General features: G+C 41.1%; 1 long non-coding RNA gene across 8 annotated transcripts in view; it reads right to left on the bottom strand.

The window, feature by feature from the left end:
• LOC135413563 (uncharacterized) overlaps positions 1 to 13,194 on the bottom strand; it is a 73,403-nt gene extending 60,209 nt beyond the window's left edge. For 3 of the 8 annotated variants that reach the window (XR_010430288.1, XR_010430287.1, XR_010430286.1), the window contains exons 1-4: positions 12,133 to 12,420; positions 11,890 to 11,996; positions 6,220 to 7,241; positions 616 to 720 (exon numbers count right to left, since the gene is read on the bottom strand). This is a non-coding gene — a long non-coding RNA (uncharacterized LOC135413563). Of the gene's footprint in view, positions 1 to 615; positions 721 to 6,219; positions 7,242 to 11,889; positions 11,997 to 12,132; positions 12,447 to 12,716 lie in introns of those variants that run through there. The other 5 variants (XR_010430291.1, XR_010430289.1, XR_010430292.1 and 2 more) reach the window with 5 other exon arrangements.
• Between the last annotated feature and the right edge of the window lie 212 nt (positions 13,195 to 13,406).

Raw genomic sequence — 13,406 nt, 5'->3', positions numbered from 1 at the left:
CTTGGCACTCAGAAGCTGAGGGAAGGGAAAGCCGTTGTGATTTTTGAACCAGGGTGTTTTATTTCAGGGCACCTGGAGGCAAACAGCTCCAGAGAGCATTGCCTCTGTCAACAGAGACCACAGTTAATGCAGGGCTGAGAACAGAAATCAAAACCACTCCTAGACCCCTCTTCCAACCTTCCTAGATGAAAACCTGGTTTTAAAATATTTTAAAGATGCATTTTTATAACTCACTTATCACATATGTATCTGACTACTGTAGTGTGTTGAAACATCAGTTTTAATATCATAGAAACACTCTCCTGCTGACATGTCTCTAGATAATCTCAAACCTCTCTTTATCCAGAAAAGATTGGGGTTTTATGCCTTAATTCCTTAAATTCAAATAAACTCTGAGGAGTTTCCCAAAGTCAACCTAGAGCCTGTGCAGGAGATCAGCAGGGCTGGTTATTTTTCATCCCACAGCTGATCCAGGCCCCGGTTGGTGCCTGTCTCACCCAGTGAGACCTTGGTTGAACCAGCCTGGCCCCACCAGCCACCGTATCAGGTTGTGTGAATGCAATCTAAATTCAGCAAGCAGCCCTAATTAATGCTCCTTATGTTTATTTGACTCACCGAAGATACGCATCGACCTAAGTAGTAAATCCCATCGTTGCATAGGAACTACAGGGATCAGTTCCTTTCCAAAAGCGTCCTGGATGGAGACCAAGATATCTAATACTGTGGGGAAAACACATATTGAGTGTCAAATTAAAGCAGCAGCAGCTCTGCAACAAATGGCAGCTTCCTCCTGGAAGAGTCAAAGATGGCTTTGACTGCTGATGGTTTTAAATGTGCTTTCAGAGTATTAATAGAGGCAATTTAAAATAGTTCCTCTCACTCTGGTTCCTGATTTAACTCATACCCAACTGCTAAACATACTGTGGCTGCTCCTGCTAATACACTCTCTGACAAATCACAGCCATGCATAGGTTTCCTTTCAGTATTTCCAATTTACTCTTTAATGGGAGACAAATGTGTCTTATTTGCTGTCTGCTTAATGAGTATGAAAGAATTTCCAGGCATGCAATGGGATGGTGCTTATTAGAGCTGCCTACAAGGTGCTTTATTTGCTTAAATCTGTGCCCATTGGATATTCACTGGCACCTGGATGTTGCACTGGCCGATGCAATGGTAACATGTAAATCAGTATATTACGTTAAAAAAAAAAGGAACTTCGATGGGAATGTTCCCATTTATACTTGACAAGAGTCAGGAACCAATATATCGAACTGACAAGATGTACATGTAAACAGTTGCTTTACTCCTGTAGTTGTAGGATAGTAATTGCTGTCTGGCTTCCCTCTGTACAAATACACTGAGTAGGTGATCCTGGCAACTTTGGGTGTGTTGAATTTCATGCTCCTGGGGTTTACTATTGATTATTCAGAGGGAGTCTTTGTTTTGGTGGCCATGCAAAGGAAATACGCCTCTGTGGATTTGTACATGCATTTTGTGATTGGATTTTTTTATTATTTTCTTTTTAGTCTGACAACTCCACCAGGAAACAAGTGCAGACTTGTTGACATAAATATTTATACTGTCACCTGCCTTTCCACCTGCTCCCAGCCACTGGGTCAGAGGTGGGAAGCATGGATTAAAGTCTGGGGACAAGACGAAATGCAGCAGTGAAAGAAGCTGAGAGGGGAGCCTGAGGCAAGGGTACTTGGGGCGTGAGAATGGTTGGTGGAGTTGAGGGAGGGCAAGGGATGGAGTCATGGGCAGGGGCGGGGGATTTGTGAAAATATTACATAAACCATATAATTTTGGCCAGGATGGGAGAGTCTTTCACTGGCAAATCTGGTGTCCATCACTCTTCCTCCACAAAGGAAGGGCAGTTTGTGGGTGCTGGGTTTTGTGCGAGCTGTGGGTACGTGGCTGCAGACACTGCAAAGCCCCTTTGGCAACAAAGAACCAGATGCGGTGACTTTGATTGGAGTCAGATGGGGTTTGGGGGAATAAAACACCCCAAAATAGGTGGTCATTGGAATAGAAACAAAAAGAGAAATTGTACATTGACCCTGAACTCATGTGACCAAAAAAAGGAATAAATCCCTCATTTTTCCAGCATAAAAAACCTATGCAGTTTTCTAGAGACTAAAAGGCCTTAGATCTTACTGCTTTGTCTTTCTTACTGCTAGTAGGGCATTCAGCCTTAAGAAAACCATTAATAACATGCTTTCTCAGAGTATATGAGGCTTTTTACTATTCAATAACCGGGGGAAAAAATGAATTAATATTATTCTGTCGGTTTCACAAACTGAGAGGACTTTGGAGTTTTCTTCTCTTAGAAAAGTTTTACTTTTCAGCTCTCAACTATACCAAAATTAGGCACATTTACTGCAGAAAAGCCTTGTTAGTGTTCAGCAAGTATTTGAAATATACAGGCAGGCCAGATGAAAACCAGCAGTGTGAAATTAGTGCACCAAGAGAAAAAGGCAAGGATCAGACCGGGCCCTCTGGGGCTGGCTGCTGGCAAGCCTGCAGCGTGTGTGTGCTCTCCCCTCTACTCCCAGTGCCCTTGATTTCTCAGGCTGTTTTGAAAGACAAAAAGAAAGTTGGTAATCATACACCGACAGATGGTTCCTTGGTTAGTTACTCTTTATTTAGATGGAAGCAACTGCGATTTATCAGCTTTTTCTTTCTTTTTTTTTTTCATAGCTACATCGTGGTGAACTTTCAACTCCTAATCTATTTCTAAGAAGTATTTTGTGGCGAGTGTCTATTAATAACAAACCTTGGGCTGACTGGAAATTTCCTTTTTTATATTCATATTCCAGTCTTTGAGATGTTTTCGCCCAATTTTATTTCACTTTTCAATGACAGAGCAATCTAGAAAGTTTTTCAGTGAATGTCATATTAAATATACGGCTTACATGCCTATAATTAGAACTGGGATGTTTTGTTCTTACTTTTGGACTTCCTTTCTTTACCTTAATTGTGAACCGATAGCTAATGAGCTTCTTGCTTTTTATTTTGATCCTGAACAATTTTGATTGATTATTTTGGGGAAATATGTTTGTAGCACCTTCCTACACATATCAGAGTTAAGCTGTATCTGTGAATAGTCCTTTTGAATGCTGTTTCGCAGGACTCTATATGCATTTAAAGTTAAGAATGTCTCTAAATAACTTTGCTAGATGGAAAACTGAAATAAAGGAATGTGGAAGAATAGGCTTAAAGTTGAAGAGTGGCTCTCTACAATAAATAGAGAAAGCCTGTGTTATAGCCCAGATCATGGCCAGGGGTTCATTTTCCTTTTCACCCTTTTGGGTCGATGTAGGATTTCATCGCACATCCTAGATCCGAGTGAACAGCAATTTCTCCAAGATTCACTAATTAAAATAAAAATTAAAAAACCCCCAAACGAGATGCTCTTTGGGGGCTTTTGTTTCGTGTTTCCTACCAGACATCATTACAGGGCTGCAACAGAATTACTGAGTGCAAACAAACTTGCAAATGAAGTAGCGTCCAAGTTTTCTTTTACAGACATAGGGGAAACTTACACTGAAACTTTTTTTCCATCAGCACAAACTCAAAATATCAGAATTACTCACTTTTCCAGGTATTGAAGTGGGCTGAAGAAAAAAAGATCACTACCTTGAAATTTTAAAAATACATTAAAATAGATTTGAAGAACAGAAGAGGACCATCTCTATACTTAGTTACCATAAATCACTAAATGCAGCTGTGCTTATTCTTTTTATAGAATTAGTCTGGATTTTGCAAGGAAAAATCTCAGGGAACTCAAATAGTCAATATCTTTAGTTCTAAAAGAATCTGATCCAAGACTGCTCTAAATAATTTTATATTTGGACCTGATCTGCCTCAAAACCAGTCCACAGTTGCAGGAATCAGAAACAAATTCAGTGCCAATTTCAGGTCACTCAGTAGTATGCAGGTACAACTTTTTTGAAAATCCTTCACTTTTTCACATGCCATTAACACTATCAAACATCTGCCTCAAGATTTGTTCTGTAACAGGCAAAATAAGAGGAAGAGTCCCTTTTTCACAGGGGTTTTATGGATACACCCCACTGCTGGCCTTCTAGACAAGAAGTACATTAATTTCCCATGAGGAATGGCATGCTATCAGAAGATGGGATCACTGACATGAACAACTCACTTCCTTGCAAACTGTGGTCTTCCTCATCTCCCTTTGGCAAAAAGATCTCTCCTTATTGATAAACCTCAGCAGGTAACTGGGCATTTCTTCTGTTGTTTTATCCTCAGTTCACCTCTCTGGACTTGAGCTTGCCCAAGTGCTGCTCAAAGGCATTAGGATGATGCCATGTTTTTGCATGGAGAAAGAAGATGCCACGAGAAGATGCAAAGGGAGGTCTCTAGGCAAACCTATCCAAGAGCCTGGACCAACTGTTTCAAGGATTTATTTTGGGTACGTTCTCCTTGCAGGAGAGCTCCTTCTCCAACTCCTCATCAGGAGAAATGGTCACATCCCCAGAACACAACTCAGCCAAATTGCCCTGCAGGCACCTCCCTCCCCCTGAATCCATGGATCCTCCAGCTGCCCTCCTTCTCCTCCTCTTCCCCTCTTTGGCACTGATCTGCAACCCCCACGGGTCACACAGTGGGCAATGAGATTAAGACTGGGATTTGTAAAGATGATGCCTTTTTAGGCAGCTTAATAGGCCAGATGCTCAGCTGAGGATCAGGCCATCTGTCCATTCAAGCCCTACCTGTACCAAACAGGTTATTTCTAGCAGAACTGTTAAGAGAGAGAGGGAAACAACCAGGGACTGCAAATCCAAAACCCAGGTACACAGGGACATAGGAGGACCTCCTGACACAAAGAACATGAAAGAGAAAATGAGACATGATGTTCATGGCCGATATAGGCACTAGTGAGAGGGAGGCAATCCCAACTGCATGCATGGTAAAGAACTTCTTTGCTCTTTCAGCAGATATTAAGGAGCCCAGGAGTCAGCAAAACCAATAATTATACTCACTTTAAAACCTTTTGCACCATCAGAGTAGAGTGAAGTGAGCCCCCCCAAGAAATGGGAGGTAGGCCCAGTCCCCAAAGCCAGCTGCTGCTTTAGTGCAGTGATCTGTCTCCATACTCCCTGATAAGCAGTCTATGCCCTGTGACTTATAATAAAAGGGAACGATGGTCCCTGAACAAACCCAGAAAAGAGGTATTGATTTGCAAATAGTTTAAAAGAATATTCAAGGGTCATGAGCTGACCCTTTTTCAGCTCTGACATTTTATATCAGGGGGGATCCCATTGAGATGGGAATTCATATCCTAGACATTGTTTTGTCCTGTTTCATAAATAAGTTGAATAGCTTAATTGATTGACACCCACTGCACTTTCCCAGCTTCCTCAGGCTCAAAAGTACACTGCTGTTTTCTGCCATAAATAATATGAACTTTCAATCAGCCGCCAGGCACAAAAAGGAACTGAAAATTCTCCATACAATAGCTGCAATCTGGCATACGAGGCACTGCAGGGATATTTGATATCACCAGGTATTCATTTTCCTCCTGTGGCAGCAACAGCATCTCCTTACCCAAATAACCAAAACCCTAAAGAAGAAATACCCAGGGGCCCCTGAAAGGAGGAAGACCAGTTTGTCCCAGCATTTATGTGTGTCCAGGGGTTAAGAAACTGGTTTGTAATACTGTGAACACAACATGATGAAGGACGTGCTGGACTACCAACTCCAGTCCCTTGGAAGTGCTGATACAGCATCCCTCCATCCCTCCTAGTTTCTGATCCAAGTCTATCTCAACCTAAATAACATTATTTGCCCCCAAGCTCCCCGTTTGTCCCCAAATCTCACTCCTCTGATCACTGCAAATCTCATCCTAATTTCCAATCCATGCTTATTTGTGTTTAATTGAGATCAATCCATTTTAACTGCAGGTTTATTCTTTTACTTAAATAGCTCTTTCACTCCCTGGATATTTAGTTCCCAGTGGATTTTGTGTTCATTTCTCCTCCTCAGTCTTGGTTTCACTAAGGGAAATAAATAAGCTACACACTTTGAATCTCTTACTGTAAAGACAATTTAATGGCTTTGTCAGCAACTCTGGTGACTTTTGGTGATCTCTTGGGTAAGATATATCCCACACTTTCAAAAAACAGATGCAAAAAAGAGTGTGAAAGTGTTGAGGACTTCCTTTCAGGGAAAAAAGGTGTGGACATAAGTGCTTACCTTCAGTTGCCCAAGTTGGAAAGCATTAGCTTTTGACCTTGCTATGCTTTAATTTCCTCATCTATAAAACAGAAAGGACAACACAAACCTCAAAGGGGACTCATTTTCGTAAAATGCTCCAAGATCTTCAAGTAAAAAGTTCAGTTCTAAATGTGAAACTTTTTTGTCTGTTGTTCTTTACTCGTTACTTCTTAAGCACTGCAAACCCTGGAGAGATGGCTCTAAGCCAGACTAAAGCCAAGGCAAGTTTCTCCATTGATTACAGTGGGAAACCTTTATGCAAAAAGTTTCATAAAAGGTGACAGGCATTTGTTGCTAAGACAGAGCAATAAACACCAGGAGAGAAAGAATACTGACTGAAACTATTGTAAGGCCGAGTGCAAAGATCAGTAGTTTTTCTTTAGAAGTAGCAGCAAACAGTTAAATCTATTTTTCTTGCTCTGCTTCAGAAGAAATCTCTCCAAGGATGATCACCATACACAGCCTCATCTGTAATTAATAAATGTTTGGAAGGACACTTTCCCACTCAACATATGAAATTATAGATGATCCCTTAATTCCCCAGACATTTGCAAGCCTTGTCTTGTCAGAATTGAATTTACTACAGCTGATTACCCTGAGAATGCACTGACCTTCTTAGCTCCTGCTGTGGTCTTTATTTTTTCCATGGCAGATAATATGGGGACCAGAAACTGGGGACTTGGTAGTAGGGATTATGTGATACTAATGAGACAAAGCTTATTGTTGATGTTAACTGTTATTACCACTAAAAAAAGTGCACAACTCCAGACAGATGGACTTCACTTTGTTATACCAGGAGGGAGCGAATGCATTTTGACAGTAGCAGCATCTATTTAAAATCTGGATCACATCTGGTGCCTCTCTGAAGCAGACCATATCTGATCAATCAGAATTATGGCTCTTCAGTCTCCAGACGAGTTAGAAGAAATTCATTATCTGTTTTGAAGCCTGCTTCTCTTTCATCTATTAAAAAATGAATTGTCATTGGATCCATTTAGTTACTGAAAGAAAAAAAGAAAAAAAAAAGGACAGTAATTAAACTAACTAGCAGGCTCCACATCTGAAGATATGATTAATTCTTTGAAACACCGTGCATGTAGGTACTTGGCTCATGCTAGGCTTCAGTCAACAGTTTCTTAGCTGATGAAATAGATAGCCTAGGACTTATCTCCATTTCTGGTTAATTCATAAACTCTTGGAAATACCCACATGAATTTCTCCAAGCTCTGTCAAAGGTCAATATTTGTCTTTCAGTCACATTTAGCCTCTGGGAATGGGGCTTGAGAGATACCACCTTGAGGACAGCAGTGTCTCCATGGGGCCTCCTGGTCCCAAGGATGTCACCCCTCTCCCGTGTGTCCCCTTTTGGACCAGCAGTCTTGAATGCTGAAAATTGACACTGAAAGGCTGTGAATTCTTCCTTGTGAGGTCTGCTGAGCCCAAAAAGATGGTGAAAGCCTGAGATTACAAATCACTAAAAGCAGAATGCAAAGGGATGTCTCCTGTTCTGGATTGCTTGAATTTCTTAATATGTTTTTTCTGATTACACAGAGTTTCTTCTTGCCTTTGCTGATGAGCACAATTGTCACACCAACTGGAACTGAGCCTCTGAAGGTCTTGTCATGACTTCCCTCTTTACCATGTGTTTTCTTTGAAGTCTCTAAGAGTATAGTTCAGAAAATAGCCTTTTGAAAGCAATGAACTTGTATTTCCCTCATTCACAACTTTTAAAAGAAAACTAAAATTAAAAGATAAACACTTTACAGGCATTATAACTAAAGTTGGTGAGAGAGCAAAATTATATTTTGAGGGTAGGGAAACACAGGTTTTAGGTTCAAAAGTATAACCTAGAAAGAACAATTTTAAATGCTCATCAACATTTGTGAAACAGTTCTCAAAATTCATTGTCAAATTGTTATTTTTGATTCACGCTAATGAAACCCAGGGAAAATATCTACTTTTGTGAGTGAGGTGGAGGCAGTGACCATAACCTTTCAGAGAAGCATCAGGTGTGCAAATTTATTCTGTGGCACTGATGTCTCAGGAGCAAATGATTTCCACTGCTTGTTGATCATGTCCAGATGGGTAAAGTACAAAATGAGGTTATAATGGCTGCCTGCCCCAATGTTAAACCACCCTCAAAATTAGGTGGGGCGGCTCCAAAGACGTTTATCCACCATGGGTGCAGGACTGTCATGGGAAAATTGACTCTGGATGATATATATCAAAATCTCCTGCTAGCAGTACTAACTCCTCTGGAATTTCTACAAATCATGGATGACAACTTTCTAACCAAGAAGCAAAAGTTAACGGTTACTAAGGTGGAAGTGATTATGTTTGATCCCTGTCTGAGTCAGTTAAAAACACGTGGTATTTCAAGGCAGCCAGTTTCACAAAGTTGAAGCAAGTACCAGCCAGTTGTAAGGAAGGACTGAAGACTAAATGTGATGCCTGTAATGAGTAGTTTAAAATTATTTAGCTAGATGTAAAAAGAAACAAATGACAAAACCGAAGTAAAACTGTAAGTAAGGAAGCATAGTTCAAAAAATCTAGGATAGAAAACTAGGCAAAATAAGCAATAATAATGGATGGATGTTTAAAAGACAGATGTTGTAAACACTGAAAATACATCCTGGAGCTATACAAAATTAATAAGAAAACAAAGGGATGCAAGGAAATACATAAGGGGAAAGAAAAAGATAGTAAGGAGCAGATGTTTGAGTCCCTTGGGACCAAGAGTAACCTTACCAATACTACAAGCCCATGAAGAGTAAGAGCAGCAGAGTAGTCAGTAATAATGCAGAAAATCAGAAGGCATTAACAAATACATCCGTTCCCTGACCAGGAGTAAACCAGACGGGTTCATATCATAAGGAAAGAATGAATATTTTCCACTCCAGCCGTAATTGAAAGGGAAGTAAAACAGTCACTACTCAAGTAACTTTTTAACAACCAGACACGTGGCACCAAGATCAATAAAAGTGCAGGTTAGGAAGTTCCTCTGCATGCTGCTTTTAGTAACTTAGGCTCAGAAGTGGCAGAAACTTGGGAGAAAGCAAATACTGTTGCAATGTTTGGACATGGTAAAGGAAATGATCAAATAAGTATAAATCTGTTAGCCTGACACTTACTAAGGGTAGTAATAACAGAGAATTTTATACAAGATTTAACTACTAAAGAATTCAAGGAGGTACTCTAAATAATATTTTGCAAGAATTTATTAAAAACAGAGCTTCTAAAAGTTGCTAATATAATCACTGCCAAAGACAGAGACAGATAGGACCTGTTGGTTTCACTTGTTCTCATATCCAGAAAAGATGAAAAATATTCCCCTTATTTCCCAAGTAAGAAATATTTGGGGGTTAGAGAAGTGTGACACATAATTCAGATTTATGTTCTTTGAAAAAACATTTGTTATCAAACTTAAAAGGATGAAGGAGGCCCTAATTAGGGCTGGTACAATTTGATCTGATTTTTAATTTAAAATTACCAGCCCTAATCTATAATTTTTTTTAGTTAGTTGTGGTGATGAAGTAATAGCTTTTTGTTAATATTGTATTTTAACCATGGTATAAGACTTTAAAGTAGTGCAATCCAGAACAGCTGCAGACACCCATAGCTGACACAAAATACTCTTCTCCCCTCTATTTTCACATAGGGTTCAGTAATTAGCCTCCAATAAAGGGAAATAAAGATTTTGTGGAAGAATTGGAAGAGAGACAGTCAATTTCATCTAATTTCTATCCAAGTCAGGAACAGGTATGAAGCAGGGTCTCCATAAATAACTGAAACGCTTTTTTTTTTTCCTTTATATCTGTCATTTTTTTGCTGAAATAAGGCACATCAGTTCCTTGAGGTGAAAAGATGAATTCCCTTTCGGTCCTGAACTTTCTGAAATAATCACCACTCCCAGATGGAGTGTGCAATGGCAGGTTACCGAGTTCAGGGAATGACTGGGGTTCATGTTGCCAATTGCTTTTTGCAGTTATTTCTGCATTTTCCAACAGCCCTTTTGCCATATGGAGACGAAACTCACTTTCAATCTCTGAACAATCACACCTGCTTTAAAACTGTCTGTAACTTGAGGGGTGGGATTAAAATCCCAGATTAGGACATGGGAGCATAGAAAAGCGTCCCAATTCCCACTGCGGTCAGTGGGAACAAAATCAACGCAGCCTGTGAGATCTGGAGAGCTGTTTGCCTGAAGAAGACACCCACTTTGATCAGCAGGTTAAATTCCACACAAGTCCCTTTAACATCTTACTTTTCAGAGAAATGGATCCAATGCTTTGCAACAGGGAAACAGAGCTCTCTTTTCCAAGAAAACACTTCAATCTGTTTGTAATATAATGTCTCCCCAGCACCATACAGAAGGCATTGCTCATTGCTTTAAAGCAAGTGTTCTCTCAAAGACCCCATTCCTCCTCAGGTTTATGGAAACTTCTCTGCTTCACAGCTCTGTCATCCCAAAGCCTGATGTCTGACGAGCGCTGCCACCCCCAGATTTTTGCAAGCGCAAAAATAAGTAAGAATAAGTAAAACCTAAGGTCTGTTTGCATTGATATATCTCTGTCTTTAGTTTTCTTTGAGGATTTATTCTTCTTTATTTCTAGCTGTACCTGTTGGCTCTTTTGAAGGAAGGAAAAAGACAGCGTTCTCCCAAATGCTGTGTGTGCCCTCCCAGCTCCAGCTGGGAAATAACACTGCATTCGAGCCAGGCTTGCAGGGGTTGCACATCCCTTGTACCGAGACTGTCCTCCCCAGACAGACAAACTAGAGCCACCTTTGTCTTGCAGCAGAGAGCTTAGGAAATGGCAAGCAGTTTTGCTCGGGTCACTCTGAGCCATAACCTTCGGTGCGAACTCCCCCACCTGCAGGAACAGGGTGGGAGGTGCACGGTCTGAGAACCCCTGAGGTGAGAAGGAACATTTGCATCACATCTCTGATCACCAAGATATGCTGCCAAGGGACTGTTTATAGGTGCTCGCTTATCGCATTATAATTTGCAATGTTCCAAAACACAATATAAAAAAAAAAAGACCCCAAACTGAGACAATACCCTGCAGCACCACCTCTGATGATAAAAACAGATTTTCCACACCTGCCGACTTCACACCCAAACCAACATCTGTTTAATAAACAGTAGCAGGACAAAAAAAATACTAACTCTGGAGTTTCATCAACAGTTAGAGAAAACCTGTTAGTATGTCAACAGTCAGGTCTGTCTGCTTGACGACTGTCACGCACATCCACATGAGATGTTTCTGAGTTGTCCTTATTTGGGACAAGGGCATGACACAGGTGTATCTAATTTTAAAAAGCAATCAGATAGCCCAACATGGATTGCATTTAAAGGAGTCTCATGGTGGAACTCAGACACAAGATTATCTTGTTCATACATGTGGTATAAACACATTTTCATCCCTCTTCAAGTTTGGATTTTAAAGCTAATTACATTAAGTTAGACGAGATAAGGAGATTTTTAAGTGGTATTTTTGCTTTGCAAGCAATGCCAATTGCCAGTCATTAACACCTCACAATCTTCTGATCTTCATCCCTGACATTTCTCTTCAAAGTCTTGCATTTCAGATTCTTTAGGTATTCTACAGAGCCCTACCTAATCTTTCCATTTTAACATCGTTCACTCACCTTCAAAACATGCCAGGAGTTACATTGCTTGTTGCCTTACTTAGCAGTACAGCCTTGCATGATCCCAAGACACTTGTCATCACAATGTTTAATAATGTAAATACTTCCTGGAAGAAAAAAAGAGAAAGTACTTTTGTTTGTTTGCTTGTTTCACTGAAATATTTAATTTTAATTTTTTCTGAAAGAAAAAAAAGAATTATTAATTTTAGTAGCTTTTATGGCTCTAATAAGAAGGAAACAGACCCCAAGCATGTTAAAGAAAGACACTGGGCCAGACACTGGATCAAGGGTGCATCAAAGCATTACAGTCCTAGTTCCTAAAACCAATTAAAAATTTGGGATTGTGGCAGAAGTCAAGGTTCCTCCAGCTATTACTCCAGAATTCAGCAACCTGAGAACTCTAATAAACCTGGACCAAACCCTTCAACTGTTAAATCAGCCTACAAAAGAGGAGTCCCTTCCCCTGGGTCCTCACTGGAGCACTGTCTGCCACCAGCTGAGGACGTGTCTCTCTCAGCCCCGGCAGCGCTGGGAGATGCTCCCCCTTCCAGAGCCAGCCAAGTCCATTTGCGTCACAGGCACTGCCTGCCCTTTCCTGTGCCTGTGCCCACTTGGCAACCCCCCCCAGCCCTTCCTCCAGCCCATGCTCCTATCACACACAGATTGCAGACTGAGCACCACTTTGGCGCTGCAAACGCACAACACCTGTTTTGAAGGTTAACAGATAGTGACAACTATAATCACAGCTTCTGCTGGAGTTTTAGCCTGCCAGACAGCCAATTATGCTATTATTTTCAATATTTTTTTTTTTCTCTCTAGACACATACCCCACCACTTTTGCAAGGCAGCATCACAGGCAGCTGCTACACGCTCCATTTCGGAAAGATGGTCACCTTCCCTTTGTCTCCCTCCTGGTGGCCAGCAGCTCTCAATGCCATGCCCCACCATGACAGGGCACTGCACTGCGATGTTGCTCCTCAAAGATCATGGCATGAGGATGCTCCGGCAGCTTTGCCCACCTTATGTTCATTAGGGCCACACAAGGCAAAGTTACATCTCACATTTCACCTGTATGAGCTCTGAGGTCCATGGCCAAGAGGAGTCATGAGCTGCCCCAGTAGTGGTTGCACACTGCAGGACTGTGATTGGAGCTGGGGTCACTGCCAGGGCAGGAGGGGGAGGCTCGTGTATCTTTGTCTAAAGGTTCCCACGACCAGAAATTTCCTTGTAATCTCAGTGCTTTCATTTGTCAGTGAGTGTGCTTTGACAGAGGTCTTCTCCCTAGAAGTCTAGTCTCTTGTGCAGGGAGGAAGACAGGAAAAAGGGACTTCAGAATGGGAGTGTAGCAACATCCCCAGCTACCCTCAAACCTCACAATATGCACTTTGCTGGTGTTCAGTCCTACTGCTTCAGTGGGGACACAGTTCCTGGCCATTGCAGTGTGCACAAAAACACTGTCCTGAACCTTCCCATTTTCAGCGTTAGGCTTCCAAAAACTTCAAACCAGAAGCTCTTCT

This window comes from Pseudopipra pipra, chromosome 4, assembly GCF_036250125.1.
Source record: "Pseudopipra pipra isolate bDixPip1 chromosome 4, bDixPip1.hap1, whole genome shotgun sequence".
Taxonomy (NCBI): Eukaryota; Metazoa; Chordata; class Aves; order Passeriformes; family Pipridae; genus Pseudopipra; species Pseudopipra pipra.
The sequence above is the reverse complement of the archived record's forward strand: the minus strand, read 5'-3'. Positions and strand labels throughout refer to the sequence as shown.